The sequence below is a fragment of the Orycteropus afer genome, unplaced genomic scaffold (genome assembly GCF_000298275.1).
Source record: "Orycteropus afer afer isolate SDZICR_OR568_19922 unplaced genomic scaffold, OryAfe1.0 scaffold00036, whole genome shotgun sequence".
Taxonomy (NCBI): Eukaryota; Metazoa; Chordata; class Mammalia; order Tubulidentata; family Orycteropodidae; genus Orycteropus; species Orycteropus afer.
This window is the reverse complement of record NW_006921623.1, coordinates 10,926,299-10,950,990: the sequence shown is the minus strand read 5'-3', so window position 1 is coordinate 10,950,990 and position 24,692 is coordinate 10,926,299.

Genomic DNA, 24,692 nt, shown 5'->3' with positions numbered 1-24,692 from the left:
AGCACTGGTGGCATAGTGGGTAAGGCATTTGGCCGGCGGTTCAAGCCCATCAACTGCTCTGCAGGAGGAAGACCAGGCTATCTACTCTGTAAAGATTTACAGCCTTGGAAACCCAGTGGGGATTCCTATGTGTCCGAATTGAGTCGACGGCAGTGAATTTGGTTTTTGGTATTATGTGCACAGCACTACACCATCAGGCAGTATGAAGTAGAAGGTAAAAGTGCCACAGAAGATTTGGAAGAGGATCTTACCATTAGGAAATTAGGTTTTAGTGGAAGAGATAAGGTAGACCTTGAAATAGCAACAGAGCAAGTGTTCAGGTTAGTTGGAGGGATTGAGATACAGTGGTGAAGTCATTCCAAGAAAGGGGCAGTGATTTGCTGCTGCAGATAGTCTGGAATTATCTGTAGGGGAGATGGCATTGAAGTGGGTCTTGATGAGTAGGGAGAGCTAGACATCCTGGTAAAAGGAAAGGCCTAGAAAAGTCTTAGAAACAAGCAACAGTGAACAGATTGGCATGAAAAGAAGTTGAGAGAAACAAAGCTAAACAGCAGGCCCAGAGGACCTCAAATGTCAGACTGTGAATTTGGACTTTATTCTGTCAGCTACAGAAAGCCAGTGAATCGTTTTGAGCAAGAAAAGATATTTTCAGGAGGTATCCTCGGGAAACTGGTTTTTCGCTCACAATTTAGCCTAAACCATGAGAAATGTCCCACTCTTTAATTTTTCCCTACTGCTGTAAATGCCAGTACTCCTTTTAAGCTTGCAAAAACCCAATTCTGCTCTGAATGTAGTAAGCTATTGACTGATTTAAGTTTCTCATTTTTTCTTTCACTGAAATGCCTTTTGTGCTTCGTTGATAAGTCTTAAAGGACACAGACCCAGCAGGAGCCAAGGGAGAGTCATATTTGGGGAAGTAGAGCATTTGTAGAACTTAGAGCTTAATAATACATATTAAAGAATGTTATGTAACAAGCACAACGAAATATTCATCCCATTCATAAGGTTTAAGGAAATACAATAAAAGCCCCCCAAGGACAATCTGCAATGTTGGGGAAATGTTAATGGTGCCTTCTGATCTCAGTACACCATCTGAAGTCTTAAAATAGAATACTGCGAAGGTGACAGTGATGGTATGAGAAGGGGTACAAGGAAAGGGATATGGGGTAGGGATTCCTAATACATGATAACAAAGCTCCAGCTGTCACTGGAATGAGAGACAACTACCAGGGACAGCCCACAGATCTCAAAACAGACACAAGAAAGATGAGGACAGGTATTGCCCAGAGATCAGGTAAGAAAATAGCAAATTGTGTTTTCCTCCTTAGATTTATGTTTCCCTGATCAAATGGGCATTGCCTTCATGCAGCATTGAGATTCCATTGTCTTTGTGTATTTAAGTCTCTATAGTTTCAACATTCTTTCCCTTTTATTCTATTCTTTTTCTTTAGTTAGTCTTCATGTTTGCAAACTGGTTGTCCTAGGCCTTACCGGTCTGTGGATACAAACACAACAACGCAATGCACCACTGTGGAGTGGGAGGTTTCTAAGTTCTACTCAGATGGCATCACTATGAGCCAAAAATCAACTTGACAGTACATAACAACACAACATTCCCAAATCATGATTTTCCTTTGGCTTTTCTCTTATACCTTGCCCCCAAGGGAACCGAAAAAAAAAAAAAAAAAAAACCACCTCACTGCCATCGAGTCGGATCCAACTCATAGCGACCCCTCCATGGGTTTCCAAAGTGGTATGGAAGTAGATTGCCCAAGGAGATAAATTGTATCCTGCCCCATCTACTGCATTGTTCTCATGTCTATCATCTCCTTATCTGCTGAATAGACAGACAGGCGCCATGATATCAAGTCATTCTCACACAGCCCTATGTACAACAGAAAAAAACCTTGCCCAGTCCTGCTTCATTCTCAAAATTGACAGCATTTTCAATCCTTTGCAGCAGTGGGTTTGATTTTTGGTTTTCTTACAACTATTGTGCCAATCCATCTCACCAAGGGTCTCCTTCACCTTCAGAAGCTAAATTTTAGAAATAGATCACCAGGCCTTCCTTCTGGTCTGTCTTATTCTAGAAGCTCCACCAAAACCTGTCCACAATGAGTGACCCTGGTGGTATTGGAAATACTAATGGCATAGCTTCTAGCTATCACAGCAACACATAAGCCACTACAGTATGATAAACTGACAGAGGAGTGGTGACAGGTGGTTGATAGGGTAACCATCATCACTATCCGCTTCCAAATTTTTCCATCACTTTTAACAGAACCAGTGCTCCTTAAGCAACAACAGAATTATTTTGATAACTTGATGTAGCCCAATGTCTTGATTAATATAGAGGTCAGGTATACTGAGTCAATTTTAACTTATATGCCAAGCACAAGAGTTGCCAGATAAAATACAAGATTTCCAGTTAAACTTGAATTTCAGATAAACAATGAATAATTTATTTAGCAGATCTGGTGGTGTAGAGCCTAAGGCATTTGACTGCTAACCAGAAGGCTGGTGGTTCAAATCCATCAGCCACTCCTTAGAAGGAAGACTGGGCAATCTGTTTCTGTAAAGATACCACCTCTGAAACCCATAGATAAGGTTACAGTATCTTATCTGCTACCCTAATTTAAAAAACATTAAACATCAAATACATGAAAGTTTTTTTTTTTTTTTTAAACTAGACATATAATCACATATGCATGCCACCTTCTTTCTCTACCTTCCACCAAAACACAAATGCCCCGTGCATATCCATGCATGCAGACAGTGGAGAACCACAAACAGCCATGGTGTAAATTCCACACAAGGCTCATCTAGGCCCCCCTGCTACACATTAAACAGATTCTTCCCAACCTGTCATAATGCTGGTTTTACATAGTCATTTATAGCCTAAAACCACTTTTCACAATTGACACTCCTCTGGTGTCAACTGTTGAAATCTGTTTGCCAAAATACTGCCTGACACAAGGCTCTGATTTGTTGGTGAATTGCTGCTGTTTGTCGTGAAAGGACAGTTTGCCATTTTGGACCAAGAACTGGGTTTGTAAGTGTTTATAGTGCAATTTGTAGAATAGCATTTCAAGATGACTTCTACATATAGCTGTCAATACAATATTTGCCTCCTGCAAAATGACAAATTAGAAAGAACATGAGCTTTGGTGCCAGACATGGGTTTGAATTCCAGGTCTGCCATTTAATATCTATGAAAATTTAATTTTTCTGAGTCTTGGTTATGAAATTGAGGCAATGAATTATTGTCATGAGGATTAAATTAGATGAAGTACGTAAAGCTCCCAATTACAACTCAACAAATGGTTTTTATCATTATTTATATCATTATTAAAATAGGTAGCATTGCTTAGAACAATAGAAGAAAAACATTTCTAAACATTTGGGCCAAACCAGTAATAGTACATGGATGGCACTCATGCTGCCTCTCTCTATTGCACACACACAGCAGGCATCATTAGTCAATAGCCACATTCATTCCTACTGAGGCTAACCTTGGCCTCAAAATCTTCAACTCAGTGCCACAAGCAGTCACAAATGAGTTGATATATCTGGCAGTTTAAAATAAATTTCAGATAAACAATGAATTTTTTTCTTAGTTTAACTATGTTCTGTGCAATATTTAGGACCAAACCAAAACGAAACTCACTGCCATTGAGTCAGTTCCAACCCATAGCAACCCCTCTTTGAGTTTCTGAGGTGATATCACTATGGAAGTAGATTGCTCACTCTTCCTTCTGAGGAAGAAACAGAGACCTCACATATTATTTGAACCCTTGAATCCAACTATGCCTAATGCTAGACCCAGCCCTGCACTTCCCAGCTGTGTAAGCTACCAAGTTACCTTTGTTTCCTTAAACTCTTCAGAAGTGAAGTGTTTTTTTCCCCAAACTGTACTAAAGTATATACATCAAGACATTTGCATTTCAATATTTTTACATGTACAACTCAGAGACAATCATTATGTTTATCATATTATATAATCATCATCACTATCTGTTTCCAAATTTTTCCATAACTTTTAACAGAACCAGTGCTCCTTAAGCAATGACAGAATTATCTTAATAACTCGATGTAGCCCAATGTCTTGATTAATGCAGAGGTCAGACATACTGATCTAATTTCAATTTATATGCCAACCACAAGAGTTGCCAGATAAAATACAAGATTTCCAGCTGCTTCCCTGTTTGCTTCCATATGTAGACAGCCTCTCTCCACCTGAAGAGGAGGAAGGCTGCCCCCAAAAGCAAATTTATTCCTTCCCAGTTTAACAACCAGGGAAGTTCTCTCTTTCAACTTCTTATATCAATCCAGCAAGGAGCTCTGATTGGACTGCTCAGGTCACCTCTAAAATAGTAACTGTTGTCATAGGGATGGACCTAGATGGGTTCAGTGGTCTATTCCTATGAATGGAGGTTGGATTAAGGTACCTTAATGGGTAGTCCCACCAGGATTATTTGACATAAGACAGGTTACTATTTTGGTTACATAGTGCAGCTCTGATAGGAATATACCACAAATGGGATGGCTTGAACAAATAGGAGTACATTCTCTTACAATTTTGGAGGCTAGAAATCCAAGTTCAAAGTGCCAGGATCTAGAGGCTGGGCAAAAGCCCCTCAACCTTGAGCAGCTCTGCCTCCTGCTCTCGGCCTATTGAAGTTGGAGGCTTTTCTTCACTCGGGCAGCTACTGGCTGCTGAGGCTGACAAACCCAAGGTTGACAAGTAACAAGGCACAGTCCCTATGTTACCAAACAACATGGCAGGCCACTAATTCAAGTCCAGAAAAAGGCCCAAGATCAGCATGGCAGGCTACTGAATGAAAATTCTGCTATGCACAGGGTCCAAGCATGCCATAAGCAGGAGACCTTTATATACTGGAAATTGCCCATATCTCTAAAGCAGCTACTCAGCTGCTCCAGCAAATTCCACCATGGAGTTAATTACCAGTCTCACCATGGGGAATAACTACATCCAGCTGCCCAGCCACTCAACCAGGCCCAGCCATGTTGACATACAATCTTAACCAACACAGGTACAATTCCCAAAAGAAGCAGGGTGCTGGGCAGGAAAAACCAGCAAGAGAATTTGTTTCCCTTCTGTTTGTTTCCATGGAATTAGAGAAAGATCCAGTATACAGCGAGGTCAGAATCTGCAAGCAAGAGACAAAATATGTAATGAACTGCAGTAAATCCAAGGTACCAGCGCACTTTTGACAGCAAAAAATAGTGACCTGCCACAACAAAAGTTGTTGCAAGAGATTCAGAGAGAGAGCTTTTTTTATGAATGATTGACAGAACAATAAGAATTGCTGGTAAATGGTCCTTAGGGAAGAATTTTTGACTCAGTATTGGTTTTCCAACAGTTTTGAAACATGGAAAAATCTCATGTTTTCTTCATACCTGTGAAGATTTTGTCAGTCAGAACCCAAAGGACTGACCACAATAGGTGCTTAAAGATCCACATTTCTTACAAGACAATGTGTATGTGAGCTGCTGTATGGAAAATTAATTTGCTCTGCAAACTTCCACCTAAATCACAATAAAATAAAGAAACTGACACACACACAAACACACACACAGATCACATTCCTAGCTGTATAGTGTGGAGACTAAGAGCAAATCTATGCAATGATTGCCAGGGTTTAGATTCCTGCTCCACCACTTGCTAACTGATGAACTTGGACATACCTAATAAGTCCAATCCAGCACTCCTGCATTGAGGTGAGGGCCTGAGGTAGTTAAGGTTGTATGTCAACTTGGCTGGGCCTGGTTGAGTGGCTGGGCAGCTGGTGGTAGTTATTCCCTATGATGAGACTAGCAATCCACTCCATGGTGGGATCTACCACAAGCAGCTGAGTAGCTGTTTCAGGGATGTGGTCTGCTTCCTGTATATAAGAAACAGCTTTGGGAATGGTCTCTAGCCTTTTGGTGAGATTGAACCCTGCATGTAGCCAAGTCATTGTTCAACAGCCTACCAAGCCATGTCGATCTTGGGACTTCATCTGGACTTGAATTAGTGGCCTGCCATGTTGTTTGGTAACATTGGGGCTGTGCCTGTTTACTTGTCAACCTTGGGCTTGTCAACCTCAGAAGCCAGCAACTGGCTGAGTGAAGAAAAATCTCTAGCTTCAGTGGGCTTGGAGCAGGAGGCAGAGCTGAAGCCCAAGGTTGAGGGACTTTCACCCAGCCCCTAGAGCCTGGCACTTTGAACTCAGAATTAAAGCCTCCAAAACTGTAAGAGAATAAACTCCTGGGTGTTCAAGCATCCCATTTGTGGTATATCCTGTTAGAGTAGCACCAGGTGAACAAAACAGGGCCCATTCCCAGGGTGGTCAGGGATATCCTGGGCAACAGGGTCTACGCCAAAAGAGAATCTTATAGGGCTGTGGGAAGGGCAGTGTGGTACAGTGAATTGCTTGGTATGGCCCTTCTAGCCATGACCTTTGTGACTCCCACCAAATAACTGGGTGGGACTATGCAAATGTAAGGTAGTTGTGCCCCACCAAAGGGATTGGATAGCTTGTTAATAATGTAAATAAGGTGCATGGCACACTTGTGGAGGTAGGACCCGTGCAAATATGGTACATGAAACCCTAACATGGAGATCAGTCACTTTTGCCATCCCAGTAGGCTTAAAATGAGCCATTCCAAAGGCAGGAAGGAGGAGATCTCACTACTATCAAGAAAGAAAAAGGAGTGGAGCATGTCCTTTGGACCCAGGATTGCTGCACTGAACCTCCTTGGCCCAGGAGACAGAGAAAGAGCTTTGCTGAGATGACAGATAGTAAGAAGCAGCAGCAGAGAAATGGAGCAACAGACCCAGGAGCAAACAGCACAGTGGGCTTCTGGATCCACAGAGCAAGAAAGTTTAGTAACTTTGGGATGAAGCTTACTGGTGAAGTGGGGGTGCTTCTAGGCACTTACTGGTTGAGTTGAAACAGTTTTATAGTACTTGCCAAACAGGACAGAGACCAAGGGGGCACAGAGCCGAGAGGCTGAGGCCAGAGAGAAGCATGCCTGTGGCACAGCTGAGAAGAATCTATCCTGATCAAAGGATTGGATCCTGAGTTGTTTCTGATCCTGGATTATAACCTGTTACTTCCCTGATAAATCCCATAATCGTAAGTACTGTCTGATCTCTGTGTGGCCACTGAAATGGATTGTCAAACCCAGCAGAGAGGTAGAGAGTGCCATGGGAGGGACAGTTTTGATTTGTCAAATTGTCAGAATTGGTAAAAAAAAAAAAAAAAAAAAAAGTTAGAGAGTGGTAGCATGTCTGACCTTTGCCTCATAGGATTCAGCTTTGGGCTGTTGATCTTGACCTTGATCCTCCTCCGCCCTTGTGAAATTAGAGGAGGTCAGACAATGCCCCTATACCCTTTTTGTAGGCAGTTAATAAAAATTGAGCAGAACACCCATTGAAAAGTGATTTACCCCATCCTCATTCCACCACTGTGTGGAACCCCAGGCTTCTGCAGAGTACTCTGGAAAAGGATTGGCTTAGAGAGCCAGTCAATAGGAGTAAACACTACCACTTGTGAAAATTCCCCTACGCTGTGCTTCTTACCAACTGAGTATCTGAGATAGGATTTTCTTTAACCATAAAGTTTACAACAGGAAATATGCTGTCAGTCAGGAGGGGATAAAAAGTGTGGTTAAGCTCATGAATTTTAGAGTCACAAAGAACTAGACTTGTATCTAGAGTGTCCTTGGGCAAGTTACTTAAATCTCTCTGAATCTCTATTTTCTCATCTATAAAATGTGGATAATAACACTACCTATCTCAGAGGATTGCTGTGAGTATTTAAAGGGATTACACACACAGCACTCAAAAACACCATCATCATCATCATTGCCACTAAGCAATCTCAGTCTCCAAGCTCTGACCCAGGGATGTTAGGTGAAGAAACTCATTTGGAAACATTTCAAATAGAGGATGTGCAATGTAAAGTAAAATGTAAACTAAAATGGATTTAAACGCACAGAGTAAATTCAGGTACACCTGTATAATAAAGACAGAGCCAAGAGGTATTGTTGATGCATATAATCTGCAAACTACTAAACTCGAGCTTAAATATTTCCCTAACCACCCTCTACCATGTCTTATCTCTATACCATGGAATCACTTCTGTGGGTTAAGCCATTGGATTTAAGTTCATTCATTCAGCAAATATTTCTAACCATTTACCACATTTCAGGAATTAGAATGATAGTGAGTCTAGAACGATATATAAAATGTACCTTTTCAACCCAAAGAAGTTCATATTCTGGTGATGATGAGAGACAGCTACATGACCAGAACAATGTAAAACAGTGTGGCAAGAGAAGGCTCAATACACACTACACACAAGGGCTATAGAATCCCAGAGAAGGAGTAACTCACTCAAATTAAGAAGATGGTAGTGTGTAAGGCGCCCTGGTGATACAATGGTTAATTGCTTGACTGCTAACTGAGAGGTTGGCAGTTCAAACCCACCAGTTGTTGTTGTTATGTGCTGTCGGCCCCCACTCATAGTGACCCTTCCTTGGGTTTCTGAGGCGGTGTCACTGCAGAAGTAGATTGCCCAACCTTCCTTCCGAGGAGTGGCTGGTGGGTTTGAACCACCAGCCTTCTGGTTGGCAGTCAAGTACCTTAGGTACTATGCTACCAGAGCTCCCCACCAGTAGCTCTGTGGAAATAAAGACTTGGCAATCCCTTAAAGATTAAATTGTAGGAAATCCTGTGGAGTAGTTCTACTCTGTCCTATAAGGTTACTATGCATTAAAATCAACACAATGGCATATACCAATGTGTGTGTGTGTGTGTGTGTGTGTATAGCGGGGTGCTCAGGAAGTTTCCTGAAGTTGGTGATCCCTCAGTCTTAAGAGACAAACAAGGGGGCAAAGCATTTCAGGCAGAGTGGTCATCAGGAGCAAAGGTGTAGATGTACCTGTAGACAAATAGAAATAATGCCTATGGCTGGAGTGTTCAGTGCAAGATAGGGAGTCTCCTAGGAGGCCTGAGGGAAATGCAGATATGCTCCCTGAGAGGTCATGATGTTTGTAGTTTGATTCTTTCCAGCTCCTCAGAGATAGTGGCTCTTGTGTGTTTTTGAAGAAGCAGCAGGAGCTGACTATCCAAAGCTATATTACAGGGATGGCATCCTTGAGTAGTGCAAATGGTTAAGTGCTTGACTATCAGCTTAAAGGTTGGTGGTTTGAATTCACCCACGGTGCCTCAGGAAATAGGTCTGGTGATCTTCTGAAAGTTCACAGCCTCAAAAACCCCATGGAGCAGCACTTCTGTTCTGCACACAAAAGGTCACCATGAATTGGAATTGACTCCATGTCAACTAACAACAACATAGTACAGGGAATCCCAGTGTATTAAAAATAAAAATCAGACCAGCTCTGAAAGGGAGGCCTCTGAGTCATTCTTGCTCAATCATCCCTTTGTGTCTCACCTCAGTAGGTCCACAGGCACTCTTCTGACATTTGTGGACACAGTTTGAAAACCACTGATCCAGGGATGAATCTGCAACCTAAAGAGGTGATCTAACTTGCTCAATGGATGTGGTTGTACCATGGCTATGAATACAGCGTAGGAATAAGAATACTCAGTCCTCTGTCTTGTTCCAGTGTCAACCTGATTTGTGATGAATAAAAGATCTGGAGCACCAGGTATCCTGTGGAAAGTGCATAGCTATGTGTGGAATGACAGTGAAGGACCCAGGGAAACAACAGGCCAGTGAAAGGGGCCTGTGCATCTAACCCTGGGTTAACCACAATGATTTCATAGTTTAGTGAGGGAAATGGACCACAATGTATAAGAAAAGAAACTGCACTAGGAGGGATATAACCAAAATGCTATGGGGGAACAGACAAGTGGGGGAGATAAGCCCTAGGGGACTTGAATATGTTCACCTAGAAAAGGTGAAATCTAAATCTGGTTTTGAAGGATCAGTCCACCAAACAGAAAAAAGGGGTAGCAGCCCATGCAAACACAGAGGCATGAATATGTATGGTAACATCTCCCCAAAGTTTTTGACTCTCAAACCTTGTACATTCATATGCTACATACTCAAAGGTTCTCACAGGCTGTTCTGATTTGAAAGGGAAAATATGCAAATAATTTTATGTAATGATTTTTTGAAAATTAAAAATCGAAACAGACACAATCACCTCTTTCAATAATATAAACCTCCTGGAACATCATTGTGAATCCCAGGAGAACAATTTTAGAACTGTTAGTACATGGCATGTTTGGACAGATGAGAAATGTGGGTAAAATAGACTATGAGAGTGGCAGGGAAAAAACTAGAAGAGTGTGTGGGACCTAGAAGCAAAGTCTTACACACTGTGGAAGGCATGTCCATCTGTATGACAAGCAAAGGGGAAATGGAGAAGGTTTTCAAGCAGAGAATTGACAAAATGTGATACGTTAAATACCAGGTTACTTTAACAATAACTATGGTAGGCATCGAGTTCTCAATTTTTACCATTTTTTGGTATTCATGCCCTTATGCAACACTCTCCCCTTGAATGTAGGATGGACTTAGTGACTTGTTTTAATGAATAGAATATAGCAAATATGATGAGATGATACTTCCCAGATTAGCTTACAAAAAGACTGTATTCTCTGTCTTGCTGGCCTTCTTGCTTGCTTATTCTCATGGAAATAAGCTGCCATATTTGAGCTTTTCCATGCAGAAGCCTACATATCAAGGAACCGAGGAAGGCACCCAACCAAAAGCCAGTGGGAACTGAGATCCTCCGTCCAGCAGGCCATAAAGATCTGAATCTTACCAACAATCATCTGAGGAAGTTTAGGAGCATATCCTCCCTCAATCAAGCCTACAGATGAGACTATAGCCTGGCTGACACCATGACTGCATCCCTGTGAGAGACCTTGGAGCAGAGATGTGTAACTAAGTTATGCCCAGATTTCTGACCCACAGAGACTATGAGATGATAAATTTTGTTGTTATTTTTTAAACCATATGATCCCCAAATGTATTTCTAGCATATTGAGTAGTATATATTTACAATATAAACTCACTGCCGTCAAGCCAGATCCGACTCATAGTGACCCCTCCTTGGGTTTTGAAGGCAGTATCACTACAGAAGTAAATTGCCCAACCTTCCTTCCGAGAAGTGGCTGGTGGGTTTGAACCCACCAGCCATCTGGTTAGCAGTCAACTGCCTTAGGCACTATGCTACCAGAGCTCCTATTTACAATATAGAAAACCAAATATTTTCTCTTTCAAAAAAAAAAATTTTGCAGTTAGCATCCTGTTCACAATCATTACCCAGATTCCATGTGGACTACAAAAGTATTTAACACAATATAACTCTCCTTGAATACTAAATACTGGATCCCAAAATTATTCCCTAGGAAGACTCCAGATATCAAGTTACACTCTAAAATTAAGTAACCAAACATTGTGTTATTGGCACTGAGATTAGTGAATAAATTGGTGGAACATATTGGAAAGTTCAGAAGTTAAACCCTGTGTATATGGGAATTTAGCAAATGAAAGCAATGGCATTTCAAATAAGTGGTTAAAAAAAGTTCCATATACAGTGTTGAGAAAATAGGCTATACAGTTAGCAAAAGAAATAAAGATCCCTCAGCCACCTCACACCATGCACAAAAATAGACATTTTTATGGGTTAAAGAGTTAAACACAAAAATTCTCAAAATAAAATTTAGTACGGAAGAAAATATAGGTTTATTTACTACTTTGTAGTAAACTGTCCCCAAACTTAGTCCTTTAAAGCAACAAACATTTATGATTATTTACAGCATACAGGTCATCTGGACAATTCTGCTGATCTGAGCCAAGGGGACTGAACTGAACTGGGCTTGTTTATGAGTTTGTGGTTAACTGCCCAATGGACATCAGGCTGGCTGTCCAGGATGGCTCTACCCACATGCCTAGTGGTTGGCTGGATACTATCATAAGTGAAGATGATGGGGCTACATGTCTTTTATCATCCAGTTACCCAGCCTGGGTTTTTCCACATGGCAGTAGTAGGGTTCCAAGAAAGGAAAAAAAAGGTCTTTAAGTCCTCTTGGTGCACACTGTCACTTCACTCACATCCCATTGGCCATTGAAGGTCCAAGGCCTACCCAGATTCAAGGAGAGGGAAAATAAGTGCCATCTCTTAATGAGGGAGCAGGAAAGTCATATTGTAAAGGGCATAAATACAAGGTGGAGAGAAAAACTGCTGCCATTTTTATAGGCTTCTGTAACATTTTCATTGTTGTTAGGTGCCAAATCATAACAACTCTATGTGCAGCAGAAAGAAACACTGCCCAGTCATGTAAATCCTCACAATCCTTGCTATACTTGATCCCATTGTTGCAGTCATTGTGTTAATCCATATGATTGAGGTTCTTCTCTTTTTTGCTGACCCTCTGTTTTACCAAGCATGACATCCTTCTCCAGGGAATGGTCCCTTCTGACAATATGACTGAAGTAGGTGAGATAAGTCTGGCCATTCTCACTTCCAAGGAGCATTCTGGCTGCACTTCTTCTAGGACAGATTTGTTCATTCTTCTGGCAGTCCATAGTACTTTCAGTATTCCTCACCAACACCACAACTCAAAAGCATCATCTCTTCTTTGATCTTCCTCATTTATTGCTCAGCTTTCCCATGCATATGAGACGAATGAAAATATCATGGCTTGGGTTAAGTGCACTTTAGTCTTCAAAGTGACATCATTGCTCTTCAACACTTTAAAGAGGTCTTCTGCAGAAGATTTGCCCAGTGTAATACATTGTCTGATTTCTTGACTGCTGCTTCCCTGGGTGTTGATTGCGGATCCAAGTAATAGGAAATCTTTGACAAGTTCAATCTTTTCTCAATTTATTGTTAGACTGCTGATTGGTCCAGTTGTAAAGATTTTTGTTTTCTTTATGTTGAGGTGTAATCCATGCTGCAGACTGTAGCCTTTAATTTTCATCAGTAAGTGCTTCAAGTCATCCTCACTTTCAGCAAGTAAAGTTGCATCATCTGCATATTGCAGGTTGTTAATGAGTCTTCCTTCAATCCTGATGCTGCACTCTTCTTCCTATAGTCCAGCTTCTCAGATTATTTGCTCAGCCTACAGATTGAATAAGTACAGTGAAAGATACAGCCCGGATGCACATCCTTCCTAATTTTAAACCATGCGGTATCTCCTTGTGCTGTTTGAATGACAGCCTCCTGGTCTATGTACAGGTTCCTCATGAGCACCTTGAAGTGTTCTGGAATTCCCATTCTTCTCAATGTTATCCATAATTTGTTATGATCCACACAGTTAAATGTTTTTGTGTAGTCAATAAGACAGAAGTAAATATCTTTCTGGTATTCTTTGTTTTCAGCCAAGATCCATTTGATATCAGTAATCATATCCCTTGTTCTATGTCCTCTTCTGAATTCAGGTTTTCATTTCTGGAAGTTCCCTGTCAGTATACTGTGGCAACCATTTTTTAATTATCTTCAGCAAAATTTTACTTGCATGTGATATTAATTATATTGTTTGATAACTTCTACAATAGGAAGTTTATTTCTATCTTCTTTTCAAAATAATACTTTGTTGTGTTTTTGGTAAAGGTTTACATAGCAATTTAGGTTTCCGTTCAACAATTTCTACACAAATTGTTCAGTGATATTGGTTACATTTTTTACAATGTGTAAACATTCTCATTATTTCCATTCTGGTTTCTCTGGTTCCATTAATTTAGTTTCCCTGCCACTTTACCTTGTTTTAAAGTAGCTGTCGACCATTTGGTTTCATGTAGATGATTTTTTAAACAAGCACAGTACCCACAGGTAATGTTCTTTATTTTATGATTCATTCTATTATTTAGCTAAAAGGTGACCTCAGAAGCTAGTTTATGTTCAAAGTTTAAAGACTATCTCAGGACAACAGTTTCAGGGAGACTTCCAGTCTCAACTGATGCAGTATGTCTGGATTTTTTTAAAAATTTAAGGTTCAATTCCACGTTTTTCTTGCACTCTATCAGGATCCGTCTATGGTGACCCTAATCAGATTAGTTAGTAGTGGTAGCTGGACACTATCTAGTTCATGATTTGTGTAGACTATTAATCCTGTAGACTAGTTTCTTCTCTGAGTCTTTGGTTTTCTTTTGCTCTGGACAAGTAGAGACCAATAGTTTAAATGTTCATTATTTTAAGCCACAAAAACTTGAGGTAATTCTTTATACAACACTGTGTAACTAATATAATAGCTAATATTTATTTACTTCATATCCTCTGTCAAGCACATTGCTACATACTTTACATCCCACAGGAACTGTATGAGATAGGATCATGATCCTATTTTATACACGAGCATCCTGAGGTTTGCCCAGGTTAAGGAACTTTTCACAGAGCTAAGTGGCTGGGCTAGGATTCTATGCTTAATCTTTCTTGGCCCAGAATGCTAGTTTTGAACCACTGAATCACATATTGTCTTGTATGCGATAAAGTGTGGTAGGGTTAGGATACAGAAGTGAGGGAGGCATGGGCTTCTAGAAAATTCATTAAGTGCACAGAAAATTGAAGGAGAGTAACTAAAAACTGATAATTTTATTTCACCTTTAAAGACTATTAAACACAACACACTGTAATGGAATTAGTGACCTTATTAAAACATTTACTCACACATTACTACTTGATAAAATTATGAGTTAATAAATCTTTTTATACCTACAAATGATATAACAAACCATTCATCTGAGGGAAAATCATCTGGTTACACTGACTCTCTGGTTCATTCAGGAGGTTCTGGGAGTCTTTGAAAAGCCAATGAGAGATTTTGGGAAGGAAGAGATCCTCCTGTAATACAGAAGGACACTGCTAGATGCCCCTTGTGCCCCCTTCTCCTGCCCTCCCCCCATTTCTCTGGCCTATCTTCCATCTCTTCCTCTGGCAGAGTGCTGGAAAAGCTCACGCTGGCCAAAAATATCTCTAAGGTTGTCTTGGGAGAATAGTAAATCTTATAGGAGAGCAGAGAGTGCAATGGACAGAAGTAAAGGAAAATGCCTGTCCTTACGTGTTGCTGGTGCAATGTGAAATCTTCTTTCGGAGAAGACCTGGTGCCTGGTGTGAGTGGAAGAAATCAAAGCATGTGGTGGCAGGTGTGCATATACAGGAGAGTGGGGGAAGGGACAGAGGTTGCCTAACATGGCTTCTCTGGCTCACTGATACAGGTCTTCTTTCTCAGTGGAGGACTAAACCAGCCTTTACAGCACTACTGCTCGAATCCACTCAAAATCTCCTTCCTCTACCCATCCATCCTTCTGTTTCCTTCAGTTTAGGAGTTCTTCCTTTCTCCTTAACAATCTCTAAGAAAAAGACTCTTAACAAAAATGTCAAGGACACCCTAGAATTAGCTATGCATTGTAAATGGATGATAAAAGGAATTTTGACTGATTAGCATAATCAGAAAAGAGGGTTTGGTTACAACAAAACTAGCCAAAGTATGGTTCAAAATGTATTGAATGTAAATTTTTTTAGTTAAAATTATATCCAACATTTAGGAACACATTTCTCATCCTACAGATGACAAATCATCTAAATGTGTTAAAATAATGCAATACTTTAGGAACACGGAACATGATGTAAATTGCCTGAATAAAAAAGTGGCCAAAAGTGTAGCATCTGTTAAAGTAATTACTGGTGGTTACCTTTTTCTTAGCTGAATTCTCATTTTTTAAGCTCTGGTAGCATAATGCCTAAGGCACTTGACTGCTAACCAAAAGGCTGGTGGATTTGAACCACTCCTCGGAAGGAAGATGGGGCAATCCATTTCCATAGTGATACTGCCTCGGAAACCCAAGGAGGGGTCGCTATGAGTTGGGGCCAACTCGATGGCAAATAACAACAACAAAACAACTGCCTCAGAAACCCAAGGAGGGGTCGCTGTGAGTTGGGTCTGACTCAACAGCACATAACAACAACAACAACAACAATGTTAAAACTGGACAGGTTAGTATAGCCCCTTCCTCTCCTTCTCCTCTCATGTAAAGCCATCACCCTCACAGCACTAATATATATCAAAATCAACTATTTATTGTGTAGCTAGAATTTGTTGCACACCTACTTCATGTCTGGTTATCCCATTCATCTTCATAATAACTCTAAGAAGTTTCTGCATCTTACAAATCAAAAAAATCAAGATGAGATCAGGAAATTTACAAGGTCACATAGCTAGGAAGTAAAGGAACCAAATATGAATTCACACAGCCTGTCTCTGGAATCCATGCTCTAGTCATAGGCTGACTGCCCTGGAGATCTGCTTACCTCTATTTCCATGGCGGACCCTGTGTTCTCTCAAGAGGAGTGGTTGCTAGAGGGATAGAGCCATACTCAGTCTCAGGGAGAGATCATTCACCATTGTTTGCCCAAAGCCTAGCTCTGCACCTGGTACTAGGTTATTGTTATGTGCCGTCAATTTGGCTCCAACTCATAGCTACTCTATGCATAACAGAATGAAACATTTCCTGGTCCTGTGCCATCCTCAAGATTGTAGGTATGTTTGAGCCCATTTTTGCAGCTACTGTATCAGTCCATCTCATTGAAGGTCTTTTTCTCTTTTTTACTGACTCTCTTCTTCTTCTTCTTTTTTTACATTCAACAGTTCATGGACATTTGATTTCACTACCCGATTACCATCCCCAGCCATAAAAAACTCTCCTTCCCTCCTCTCCCTGTGACTACCGCCTCCCTGTGCCCTTCTTGACTATACACTCCTGTCTGTCCAGCTTTCCCTCTGTGTGGATGCTGCCTCTCATGGCTGATTGATCTAAGGGGTGCATCTCCCTAGAGTAGGTGAATGCATTACCCTGGGGTAGGTGGTCTGCATGTAGGTCTTCCTCCTGTTGGGTTGAGAGCCAATCCATATGGAAGTGAGTCCATTTCTAGGCCCAAAGGGTAACTCAGACTGACCCTCTTCTTTACCGAGCATGATGTTCTTCTTCAGGTATTGGTCCCTCCTGATAACGTGTTAAAAGGAAACAAGATGAAGTCTAGCAATTCTCATTTCTAAGGAGCATTCTGGCTGTACTTCCTCTAAGACGTATTTGTTCATCCTTCTGGCAGTCCATGGCACTTGGCCAACTGTGATAAATATTTGTCACATGAAATTTCAAAAAAATGAATTTATCTTAATTTTTCACAAATACTCACCTATTTTATAAAAACCTTAAGAATAGTGCCTAAGGCATTTGACTGCTAAACAGAAGGCTGGTTGTTGAAACCCACCAGCCAACCCTCAGAAGGAAGATTGGGCAATCTACTTCCATAGAAATACCTCCTTGGAAACATAAGGAGGGGTCGCTATGAGTCAGATTTGACTCCACAGCAGTGAATTTGTTTTGTAAAAATGTTAACTCTCCTCTGAAGAATACAAAAGTAAATGGCTAGGTGAAATCATATTGGAACTTTGGCACTGTTTTCACCTGAGTTCCCCAGAAAGCAAGTTATAATAAGTTATTCCAAGCAAGAGAGAAACAGAGAAAGAGGGAATGCTGATACGAGGGTGAGCTCTTGAGTTGGTCACCACTGTGGGCAACTGGAGCTTAATCCCACCAGGATTCTCTGGCACACCAGGTAGAATGCATCTCAGAATTGTGCACTTGAAAAATAGAAGAGAGCATTTATTCACTGGCTCTAGTGCCCCATTGACCAATAGAGCATGAATGCATCCTCATTTCAGGCTGAACATATGCAAATGTTGGGTGGGTTCCTGCAGATATCCCAAGATGGGCATCTAAGAAGCCCTGGGTAGAAAGTGAGAGGTATGCATATGGCTGAAGTGAGGCACTGACATGTCACACCTGTGGTAAGTAGGTTGCTACAGCACTCACTAGAGAAAAAGGTGGGCTGAGAGGTCATGAAGTGGGCCATAGGAAGTGCCTAATATAAGCCACACTTAGACAAGAATTCAACCTGAACATGGTGGGTCCTGGGGCTTGAGTGAGGGGAGAGGTACTGGTTAAAGTGTAGAAGGGCACCTAAGGTCTGTTGTTGTTGGGACTACACAGAGACCCTGTAGGACAAAGTAGAACAACAGATCACCAGGTCTTTACTCCCACAGAGCAGCAATTCCAGAACCCATTCAAAAGGAGCATTTCCCTGACTCTGGAATCAACAAATTAGAAGTTTATTCAGATTAAAACTCACTTTTTAAATTGCAAATAACAGGAAAGTCCAAGGTTAATTCTACTGGTCATTTAAACTTACTATGAATGCTTTAATGAGATTGCCTGACACCTGGTAAGTTTGGATGGATGATTGGAGACAAAGGTAGTAAGTGACTGCTTTTCTTGATCACTCATATGAGAAATATAAGAATACACTCACAGAAGAAATGGCAGATGATATATTCCTTATAACTGTAGGAAATTTTCAGAAATCTCAGCCTCATTTACCATGAGGACTATTGGTTTCCTTGGAAAGCATTGGGCTATGTGGGTGATTTGAAGCCTATCAAAAAATTATCTCATATTTTAGGAGCTTCATTGTTCATTGTGTGTGGAGTGCAGGACAGGGTTGGGCAACAGGATCCCTGGCTGATACTTACCACAAAGGATTTAACCAGAAGAGCTGTAATCGCTGGACATATTAGTGGGGGAAGACAACCAACTCTCCCCACAAATAATAATAATAGCAAATTCTAATAATTTGCTTTATTTGTCTGTCTACTTGTGCTTTGATTATCTCTCCCACTAGAATGTAAGCTCAGGGAGGCCATGGGCAGTACCTATTTAATTCACCATCATAATCTCAGAACCTAGAGCAGTACCTGGCACATAATACATGCTCAATAAAGAGTTGAATGAATAAATAAACAAATGTGGTTTGATGGGTAAGTAGTGGTTACAATGTGCCTTGAGAATCCCATTATCATGACCACCACAACACTAGATCATTGTGCCAAGACTTCCTTGAGCCAGGAAAGACTTTTCCAGTCAAATGGAATGGTATCTGGGAGATTCAAGTGTTTTTGGCAGTCTACGTCTATACAGTGGTTTGGGAATTAAATGTGTTTAAGAAATAGATAAAGCTCTTAAAAAGGAAAAAAAGAAAGCAAATTGCAGACTTGTCTGTTGTTGTTAGGTGCCATTGAGTGGATTCTGGCTCATAGTAACACTATGTACAACAGAACAAAACACCACTTGGTCCTGTGCCACCCTCACTATTATTGCCAGGCTTGAATACAGCCACTATGACAATCCATCTTATTGAAGGTCTTCTCTTTTTTTGTTGACTCTCTACTTTACCCAGCATATCCTTCTCTAGGGATCGGTCCCTTCTGACAGCATAAACAAAATATAAGACAAAGTTTAGCCATTCTTGCTTCTAAAGAACATTCTGACTGTACTTCCTCCAAGATAGATTTGTTTGTTCTTTTAGTAGTCCATGGCGTTCAATATTCTTCACCAACACCACAATTCAAATGCATCAATTCTTCTATAGTCTTCCTTATTCATTGTCCAACTCCCACACGCATGTGAGGCAATTAAAAATATCATGGCTTGGGTCAGGCACATCTAGTCTTCAGAATGACATCTTTGCTCTTAACAATTTAAAAAGGTCTTTCGCAGCATATTTTCCCAATGGAATATGTCATTTGATTTCTTGACTGTGGTGTCTGTGGATGTTCATTGTGGATCCAAGTCAAATAAAATCTTTGACAAAATCACTATTTCCTCCTACAGACTTGCCTATAGGACTGCAAAAGTTCAATGTGGCTCAGGGTGGCTCTCATTTCTTTCTCCAAAGCTGTCCTTTATATTTCCTATAATAACTGCAATATACCCTCCACTATTTTTTAACTTCATTCCATTCCCTTTTTCCATTTCTGATGCTCCCATCACTTAAAATCTCCAAGCTCAACTAACTGTGGCCATTTTCCCTTTAGATTGTTGACCGGCTGCTGCTGGAGCAGTTTTTCTTACGCAGGTTAACTCAGACCTAATAAGGGTTTATCGGGAATTGTACAGGAGCACAGCATCTAATTGGGATAGTCATGTAATTATTCTTAAAGGTCACTTCCCTTGTCCTAATCATTGAAGCTTCCAGGGCTGAAAGCTTGCTGTAATGACATGACACTACTGGGGTCATATCCCCCAAAGTTTTACCCTGAAAATAAGTCAGCACCGTCCTCTCACCTGTTTCCAATCTTTTGTTTTATTAGTTTAGTTCAAAGCCTTTGTCTATGCTGTGAAATGCCATCTGGGAGCCGCTGCTGCTGCAGCTGCTGCATGAAGCCCATAAGTGGGCCCAGGATGCCATGTCCACACCCTTGAGCCTATTTCTTTAGCAGAAGAACAACTAAGCTGACATGAAACACGCAGGCTTTTTCTGATTTCTGGGGCAGCTGCCTCATGTCGATTGAATTATATTTAAATAACTTTGGTTTTAGAAGGATCAAATAAAGAATGTTTTCTAAAAGAGTTCAAACTCAACTTCCTTGAATTCCTGCTCTCAAGTCTGTTTGCTTGAAGATTTACCGGGTGGCTCGTCAGCCAGCAAATAAGTTCTGGACTAAACTTTGTATCTCTTTTCAAAATGATTTTGAAAGCCCCCAGGCCCTCACTAGATTATAGGGGGAAGTTAGAACCAGTTATATCTTAGTTCTCTACATCCCCTGGTGCCACAACAGAGTTTGTTAGTGAATTTCAAGTAGAAATCACAGAAAGAAATGCAAATTTAGTGCAAGATTTTCTCTCTCTTTTTTTTTTTTTCCATTCCTCAGGGAGGCCTAAACTTCTAAATTCTAAGGTGTCATTTAGATTGCCATCAAAGAAATGGTGCTTCCTGGAAGTAATTTCACTTCTGATCTTTAGCATATGTGTTTAAAGAGGTGCCTGGGTCTGGGACTTTTATTCCAGAAAACCTAACACCTGGCACAAGAAAACACTCTGATGTCTCACCACGACCATTCTCAGATATTGCTTTCTTCAAGAGAAATTCAAGTAACTGCTTTGTTCCCATTTCAGAATGTCAGCAAATAAACATTAAGAGCATTTATGTGTTATTGTTAGCTGCCATCAAGTCAACTATGACTAATGATGACCTCATGTGCAACACAACAAAATGTTGCCCAGTTCTACATCATTCTCATAATTGCCAGCATATTCAAGTCCATTGTTGTGGCCACTGTGCCAATATATCCCAATGAGGGTCTCCCTCACCCTCACTGGACCTCTACTTCATCAAACATGGTATCCTCTTTCCACACTTGAGCCTTCCTGACAACACGTCCAAAGCAAGCAAGTCAGACAGTGTTCTGTTGTGATCCATAAAGTTTTCATTGGAGACGTTTTGGAAGTAGATCATCTGCTTTAGTCTGGAAGCTCTACTGGAAACAGTCATCATGGGTGACCCTGATGGTATTTGAAATACTGATGGCATAGCTTCTAGCATTATAGCAACATGCAAGCCCCAAAGTGTGACAAACTGAACCGAAGGTAATGATGATAATAATAGCTAAAGTGAATTGTGTACTTGATATGTAACAGATTCTGTGTTGAGCACTTTCCACATATTATCTCACTTAATATTCAAAACTTCCCTGGAATGATACAACTGAGACTTGGCGACCTTAAGTAACTTGTTGAAATCCCCACAGCTGTTAAGTGGTGGAGCCAAAGTGTGAAATACAGTTTGATTCCAAAGCCGTTCTTGTAAATACCACACAGCTCTCTTCCCTAAAGTGACATCAGAGGGTCCTCATCATCTTTTACAAGCCCTTACAAATCAGGACAAGTTTTCCTCCTATCCAACATTGTCCTTAAGCTTTTAAGAAGCAGTTAGCTCTCTGTGGTGCTTGGGAGTTCATCTTGAGACATGGGAACCTCCACCACAGTTATGAAAAAGCCAACAAATAAATAAATAACCAAGTGGATGTTGTTCTTTGCTGTATCTTTTGAGTTATTTAGTTTTTGAAGCTCCCAATGTCTAGGGCATGTGACTGCTAACCAGAAAGCTGGTGGTTCAAACTCACCAGCCACTCCTTGGAAGGAAGGTTGGGCAATCTACTTCTGTAGTGATACTGCCTCGGAAACCCAAGGAGTGGTCATTATGAGTTGGTTCTGACTCAATGGCGGCAATGAGTTTGGTTTTGGTTAGATAACCCTGTAGCAGCCATAATAAAATGTGGAAAGCGCTAAGAAGAGTGAATCATAAAGAAGAAATCATTTTATATAACTTGGCATCCAGGGAGGGAGTTCTGATGGCACAGGGGTTAAAGAGCCCAGCTGCTAACTAAAGGTCAACAATTTGACTTCACCAGTGGCTCCAGAAGAGAAAGATGTGACAAGTTACTTCTGTAAAGATTTACAGCCTTGGAAACCTTATGGGACAATTCTACTCTGTGCTATAGAGTCACCATGAGTTGGAATTGATTCAATGGCAGTGGGGTTAGTTGGGTTGGCATCCAGGGATGTATTTAAACCCACTGCCTTTGAGTCAATTCTGACTCATAATGACCCTATAGGACAGAGTACAACTGCCCTAAATGGTTTCCAGGGCTGTAAACGTTTATGGAAGCAGACTGCCACACCTTTCTCCCTTGGAGCAGCTGGTAGGTTGAATCATTGACCGTGTGGTTAGCAGCTGAGCTCTTTAATCATTGTAGATGCATTTGTTGTTGTTGTTGTTATGTCATAGTGACCCCTTCTTGGGTTTCTGAGGTGGTATCATTATGGAAGTAGATTGTCCAACCTTCCTTCCAAGGAGTGGCTGGTGGGTTTGAACTAGCAGCCTCCTGGTTAGCAGTCAAGCGCCTTATGCACTATGCTACCAGAGCTCCCACAGATGTATTTAGTAGATAAAAATCTCCCATTTGTAAATGTAGACTTAAGGAAATAATTGCTTACTAATTGGTAATCAAAGGGAAACTAAAATGTCTATTCCCATTACTGCTATATTCCAAGTGCATGGTGAATCTTCCCTCAGCATCACTGTGTGAGAAAAGAGGAAGATACAGAGCCATAGAATTGAGGGCTTTAAGGTCACACAATCTTACTCCACCATTTTGTGTCATTTTCTTTCATTTACTCAAAAATATTAATTGAGCATCTACCAAGTGACAGGCACAGTACTACACCCCAACTGTAACTCAGAAACAATGCCTGCCCTAAAGAGCTCAATATGGTATAAATTTCACCTTCACAAGGATGCAGATATGACAATGCATTTTTCTATGACTGGGTTTAACTTAGTTCCTGAGCCCTCATACCCTGTTCATGGCAGAAAAAAGTCCTGCCAACTCAAGCTAAACTCAGTTCCTTCTAGATTAAAACACAATCTCTTTCGAGTGAAGAGTAGGTTCTGATTTTCCTCCCTGTCATTTTATCTTTGTATTTCCCAGGAGGCAGTTTATGTTCCTAAGCATGCATTAGTGATTCATTGGCAGAATTCTTACCTTCTATGCAGGAGCCCTGGAACAATTCCTGGCCAAAGTACCTCATACATAGCCACCATTCCTCTGTCAGTGGAGGCATATGTCTTGCTATGATGCTGAACGGGCTTCAATAGAACCTCCAGACTAAGATGGACTAGGAAGAAAGCCCTGCTGATCTACTTCTTAAAATCAACCAGTGAAAATCCTATGGATCACAATGGTCTGATCCGCAATCAGTCAGGGATAACTCAGAACCAGGCAGTGTTTAATTCCATTGTGCATGGGGTCTTGCCATGAGTCGGGGCCCACTCAACTGCAGCTGACAGCAACAACAACTATTCTGTTGAATGGAAATACCATAGTTTGTCCATCCATTCTTCTGCTGATGGATATCTGAGTTTCACAGTCTTCAGCTATTATGAATAAAGTGGTTACAAAATTCTTGTGTTGAGATTTTTGAAGACATATGTTTTCATATTTCCTAGGTTAATGCCTAATAGTAGAATTGGAAGGCAATAGCCAGTTGGTGATTTGAATCCACCCAGAGGCACCTTAGAATCTGGCCTGATGATCTGCTTCTGAGAGGTCACAGCCTTGAAAAACTCTACAGAGTAGTTCTACTCTGCACACATGGGGTTGCCATGAGTTAGAACCAACTTGACAGCAACTAAGGACAACAGGATCCAAAAAACCAAACCCACTGCCATTGAGTCAGCTGTAACTCATAGTGAATTGGATTTCCAAGACTATAAATTGTTATAGAAGTAGATTGCCTCATCTTCCTCCTGTGGAGAAGCTGGTGGGTTTGAACCACTGACCTTTTGGTTAGCAGCCAGGTGCATTACCCACTGCACCATCAGAGCTCCTTAAGGGCAACAGAATAGGTGTACGTTTAATTTTATAAGAAACTGACAAATTTTTTTCCAAAATGGTTGTACCATTTTACAACTCCATGGCATTGTATCAAAGTTCCCAGTTCTCTACATCTTTGTCTCTCTTGTTATTATCAGTCTTTTAAATTATAGCCATTCTAATGAAGGTAAAGTGGTATACTATGGCTACCTTTGTTTGCATTTCCCTTATGATCAATGAGATTCTGTGTTTTTTTGTGTGCTTACTGGTCATATAACCTCCTTCATGAAGTATCTATTGAACTCTTGCTCATTTTTTATTGGGTTATTTGCCTTATTATTAGTTGCAGGAATTTTGGAGACTAGGCCTTGGTCAGATATATGTAGTATGAATAGCTCTGTGGTTCATCTTTTCATGTTCTTCACAGTGTCTT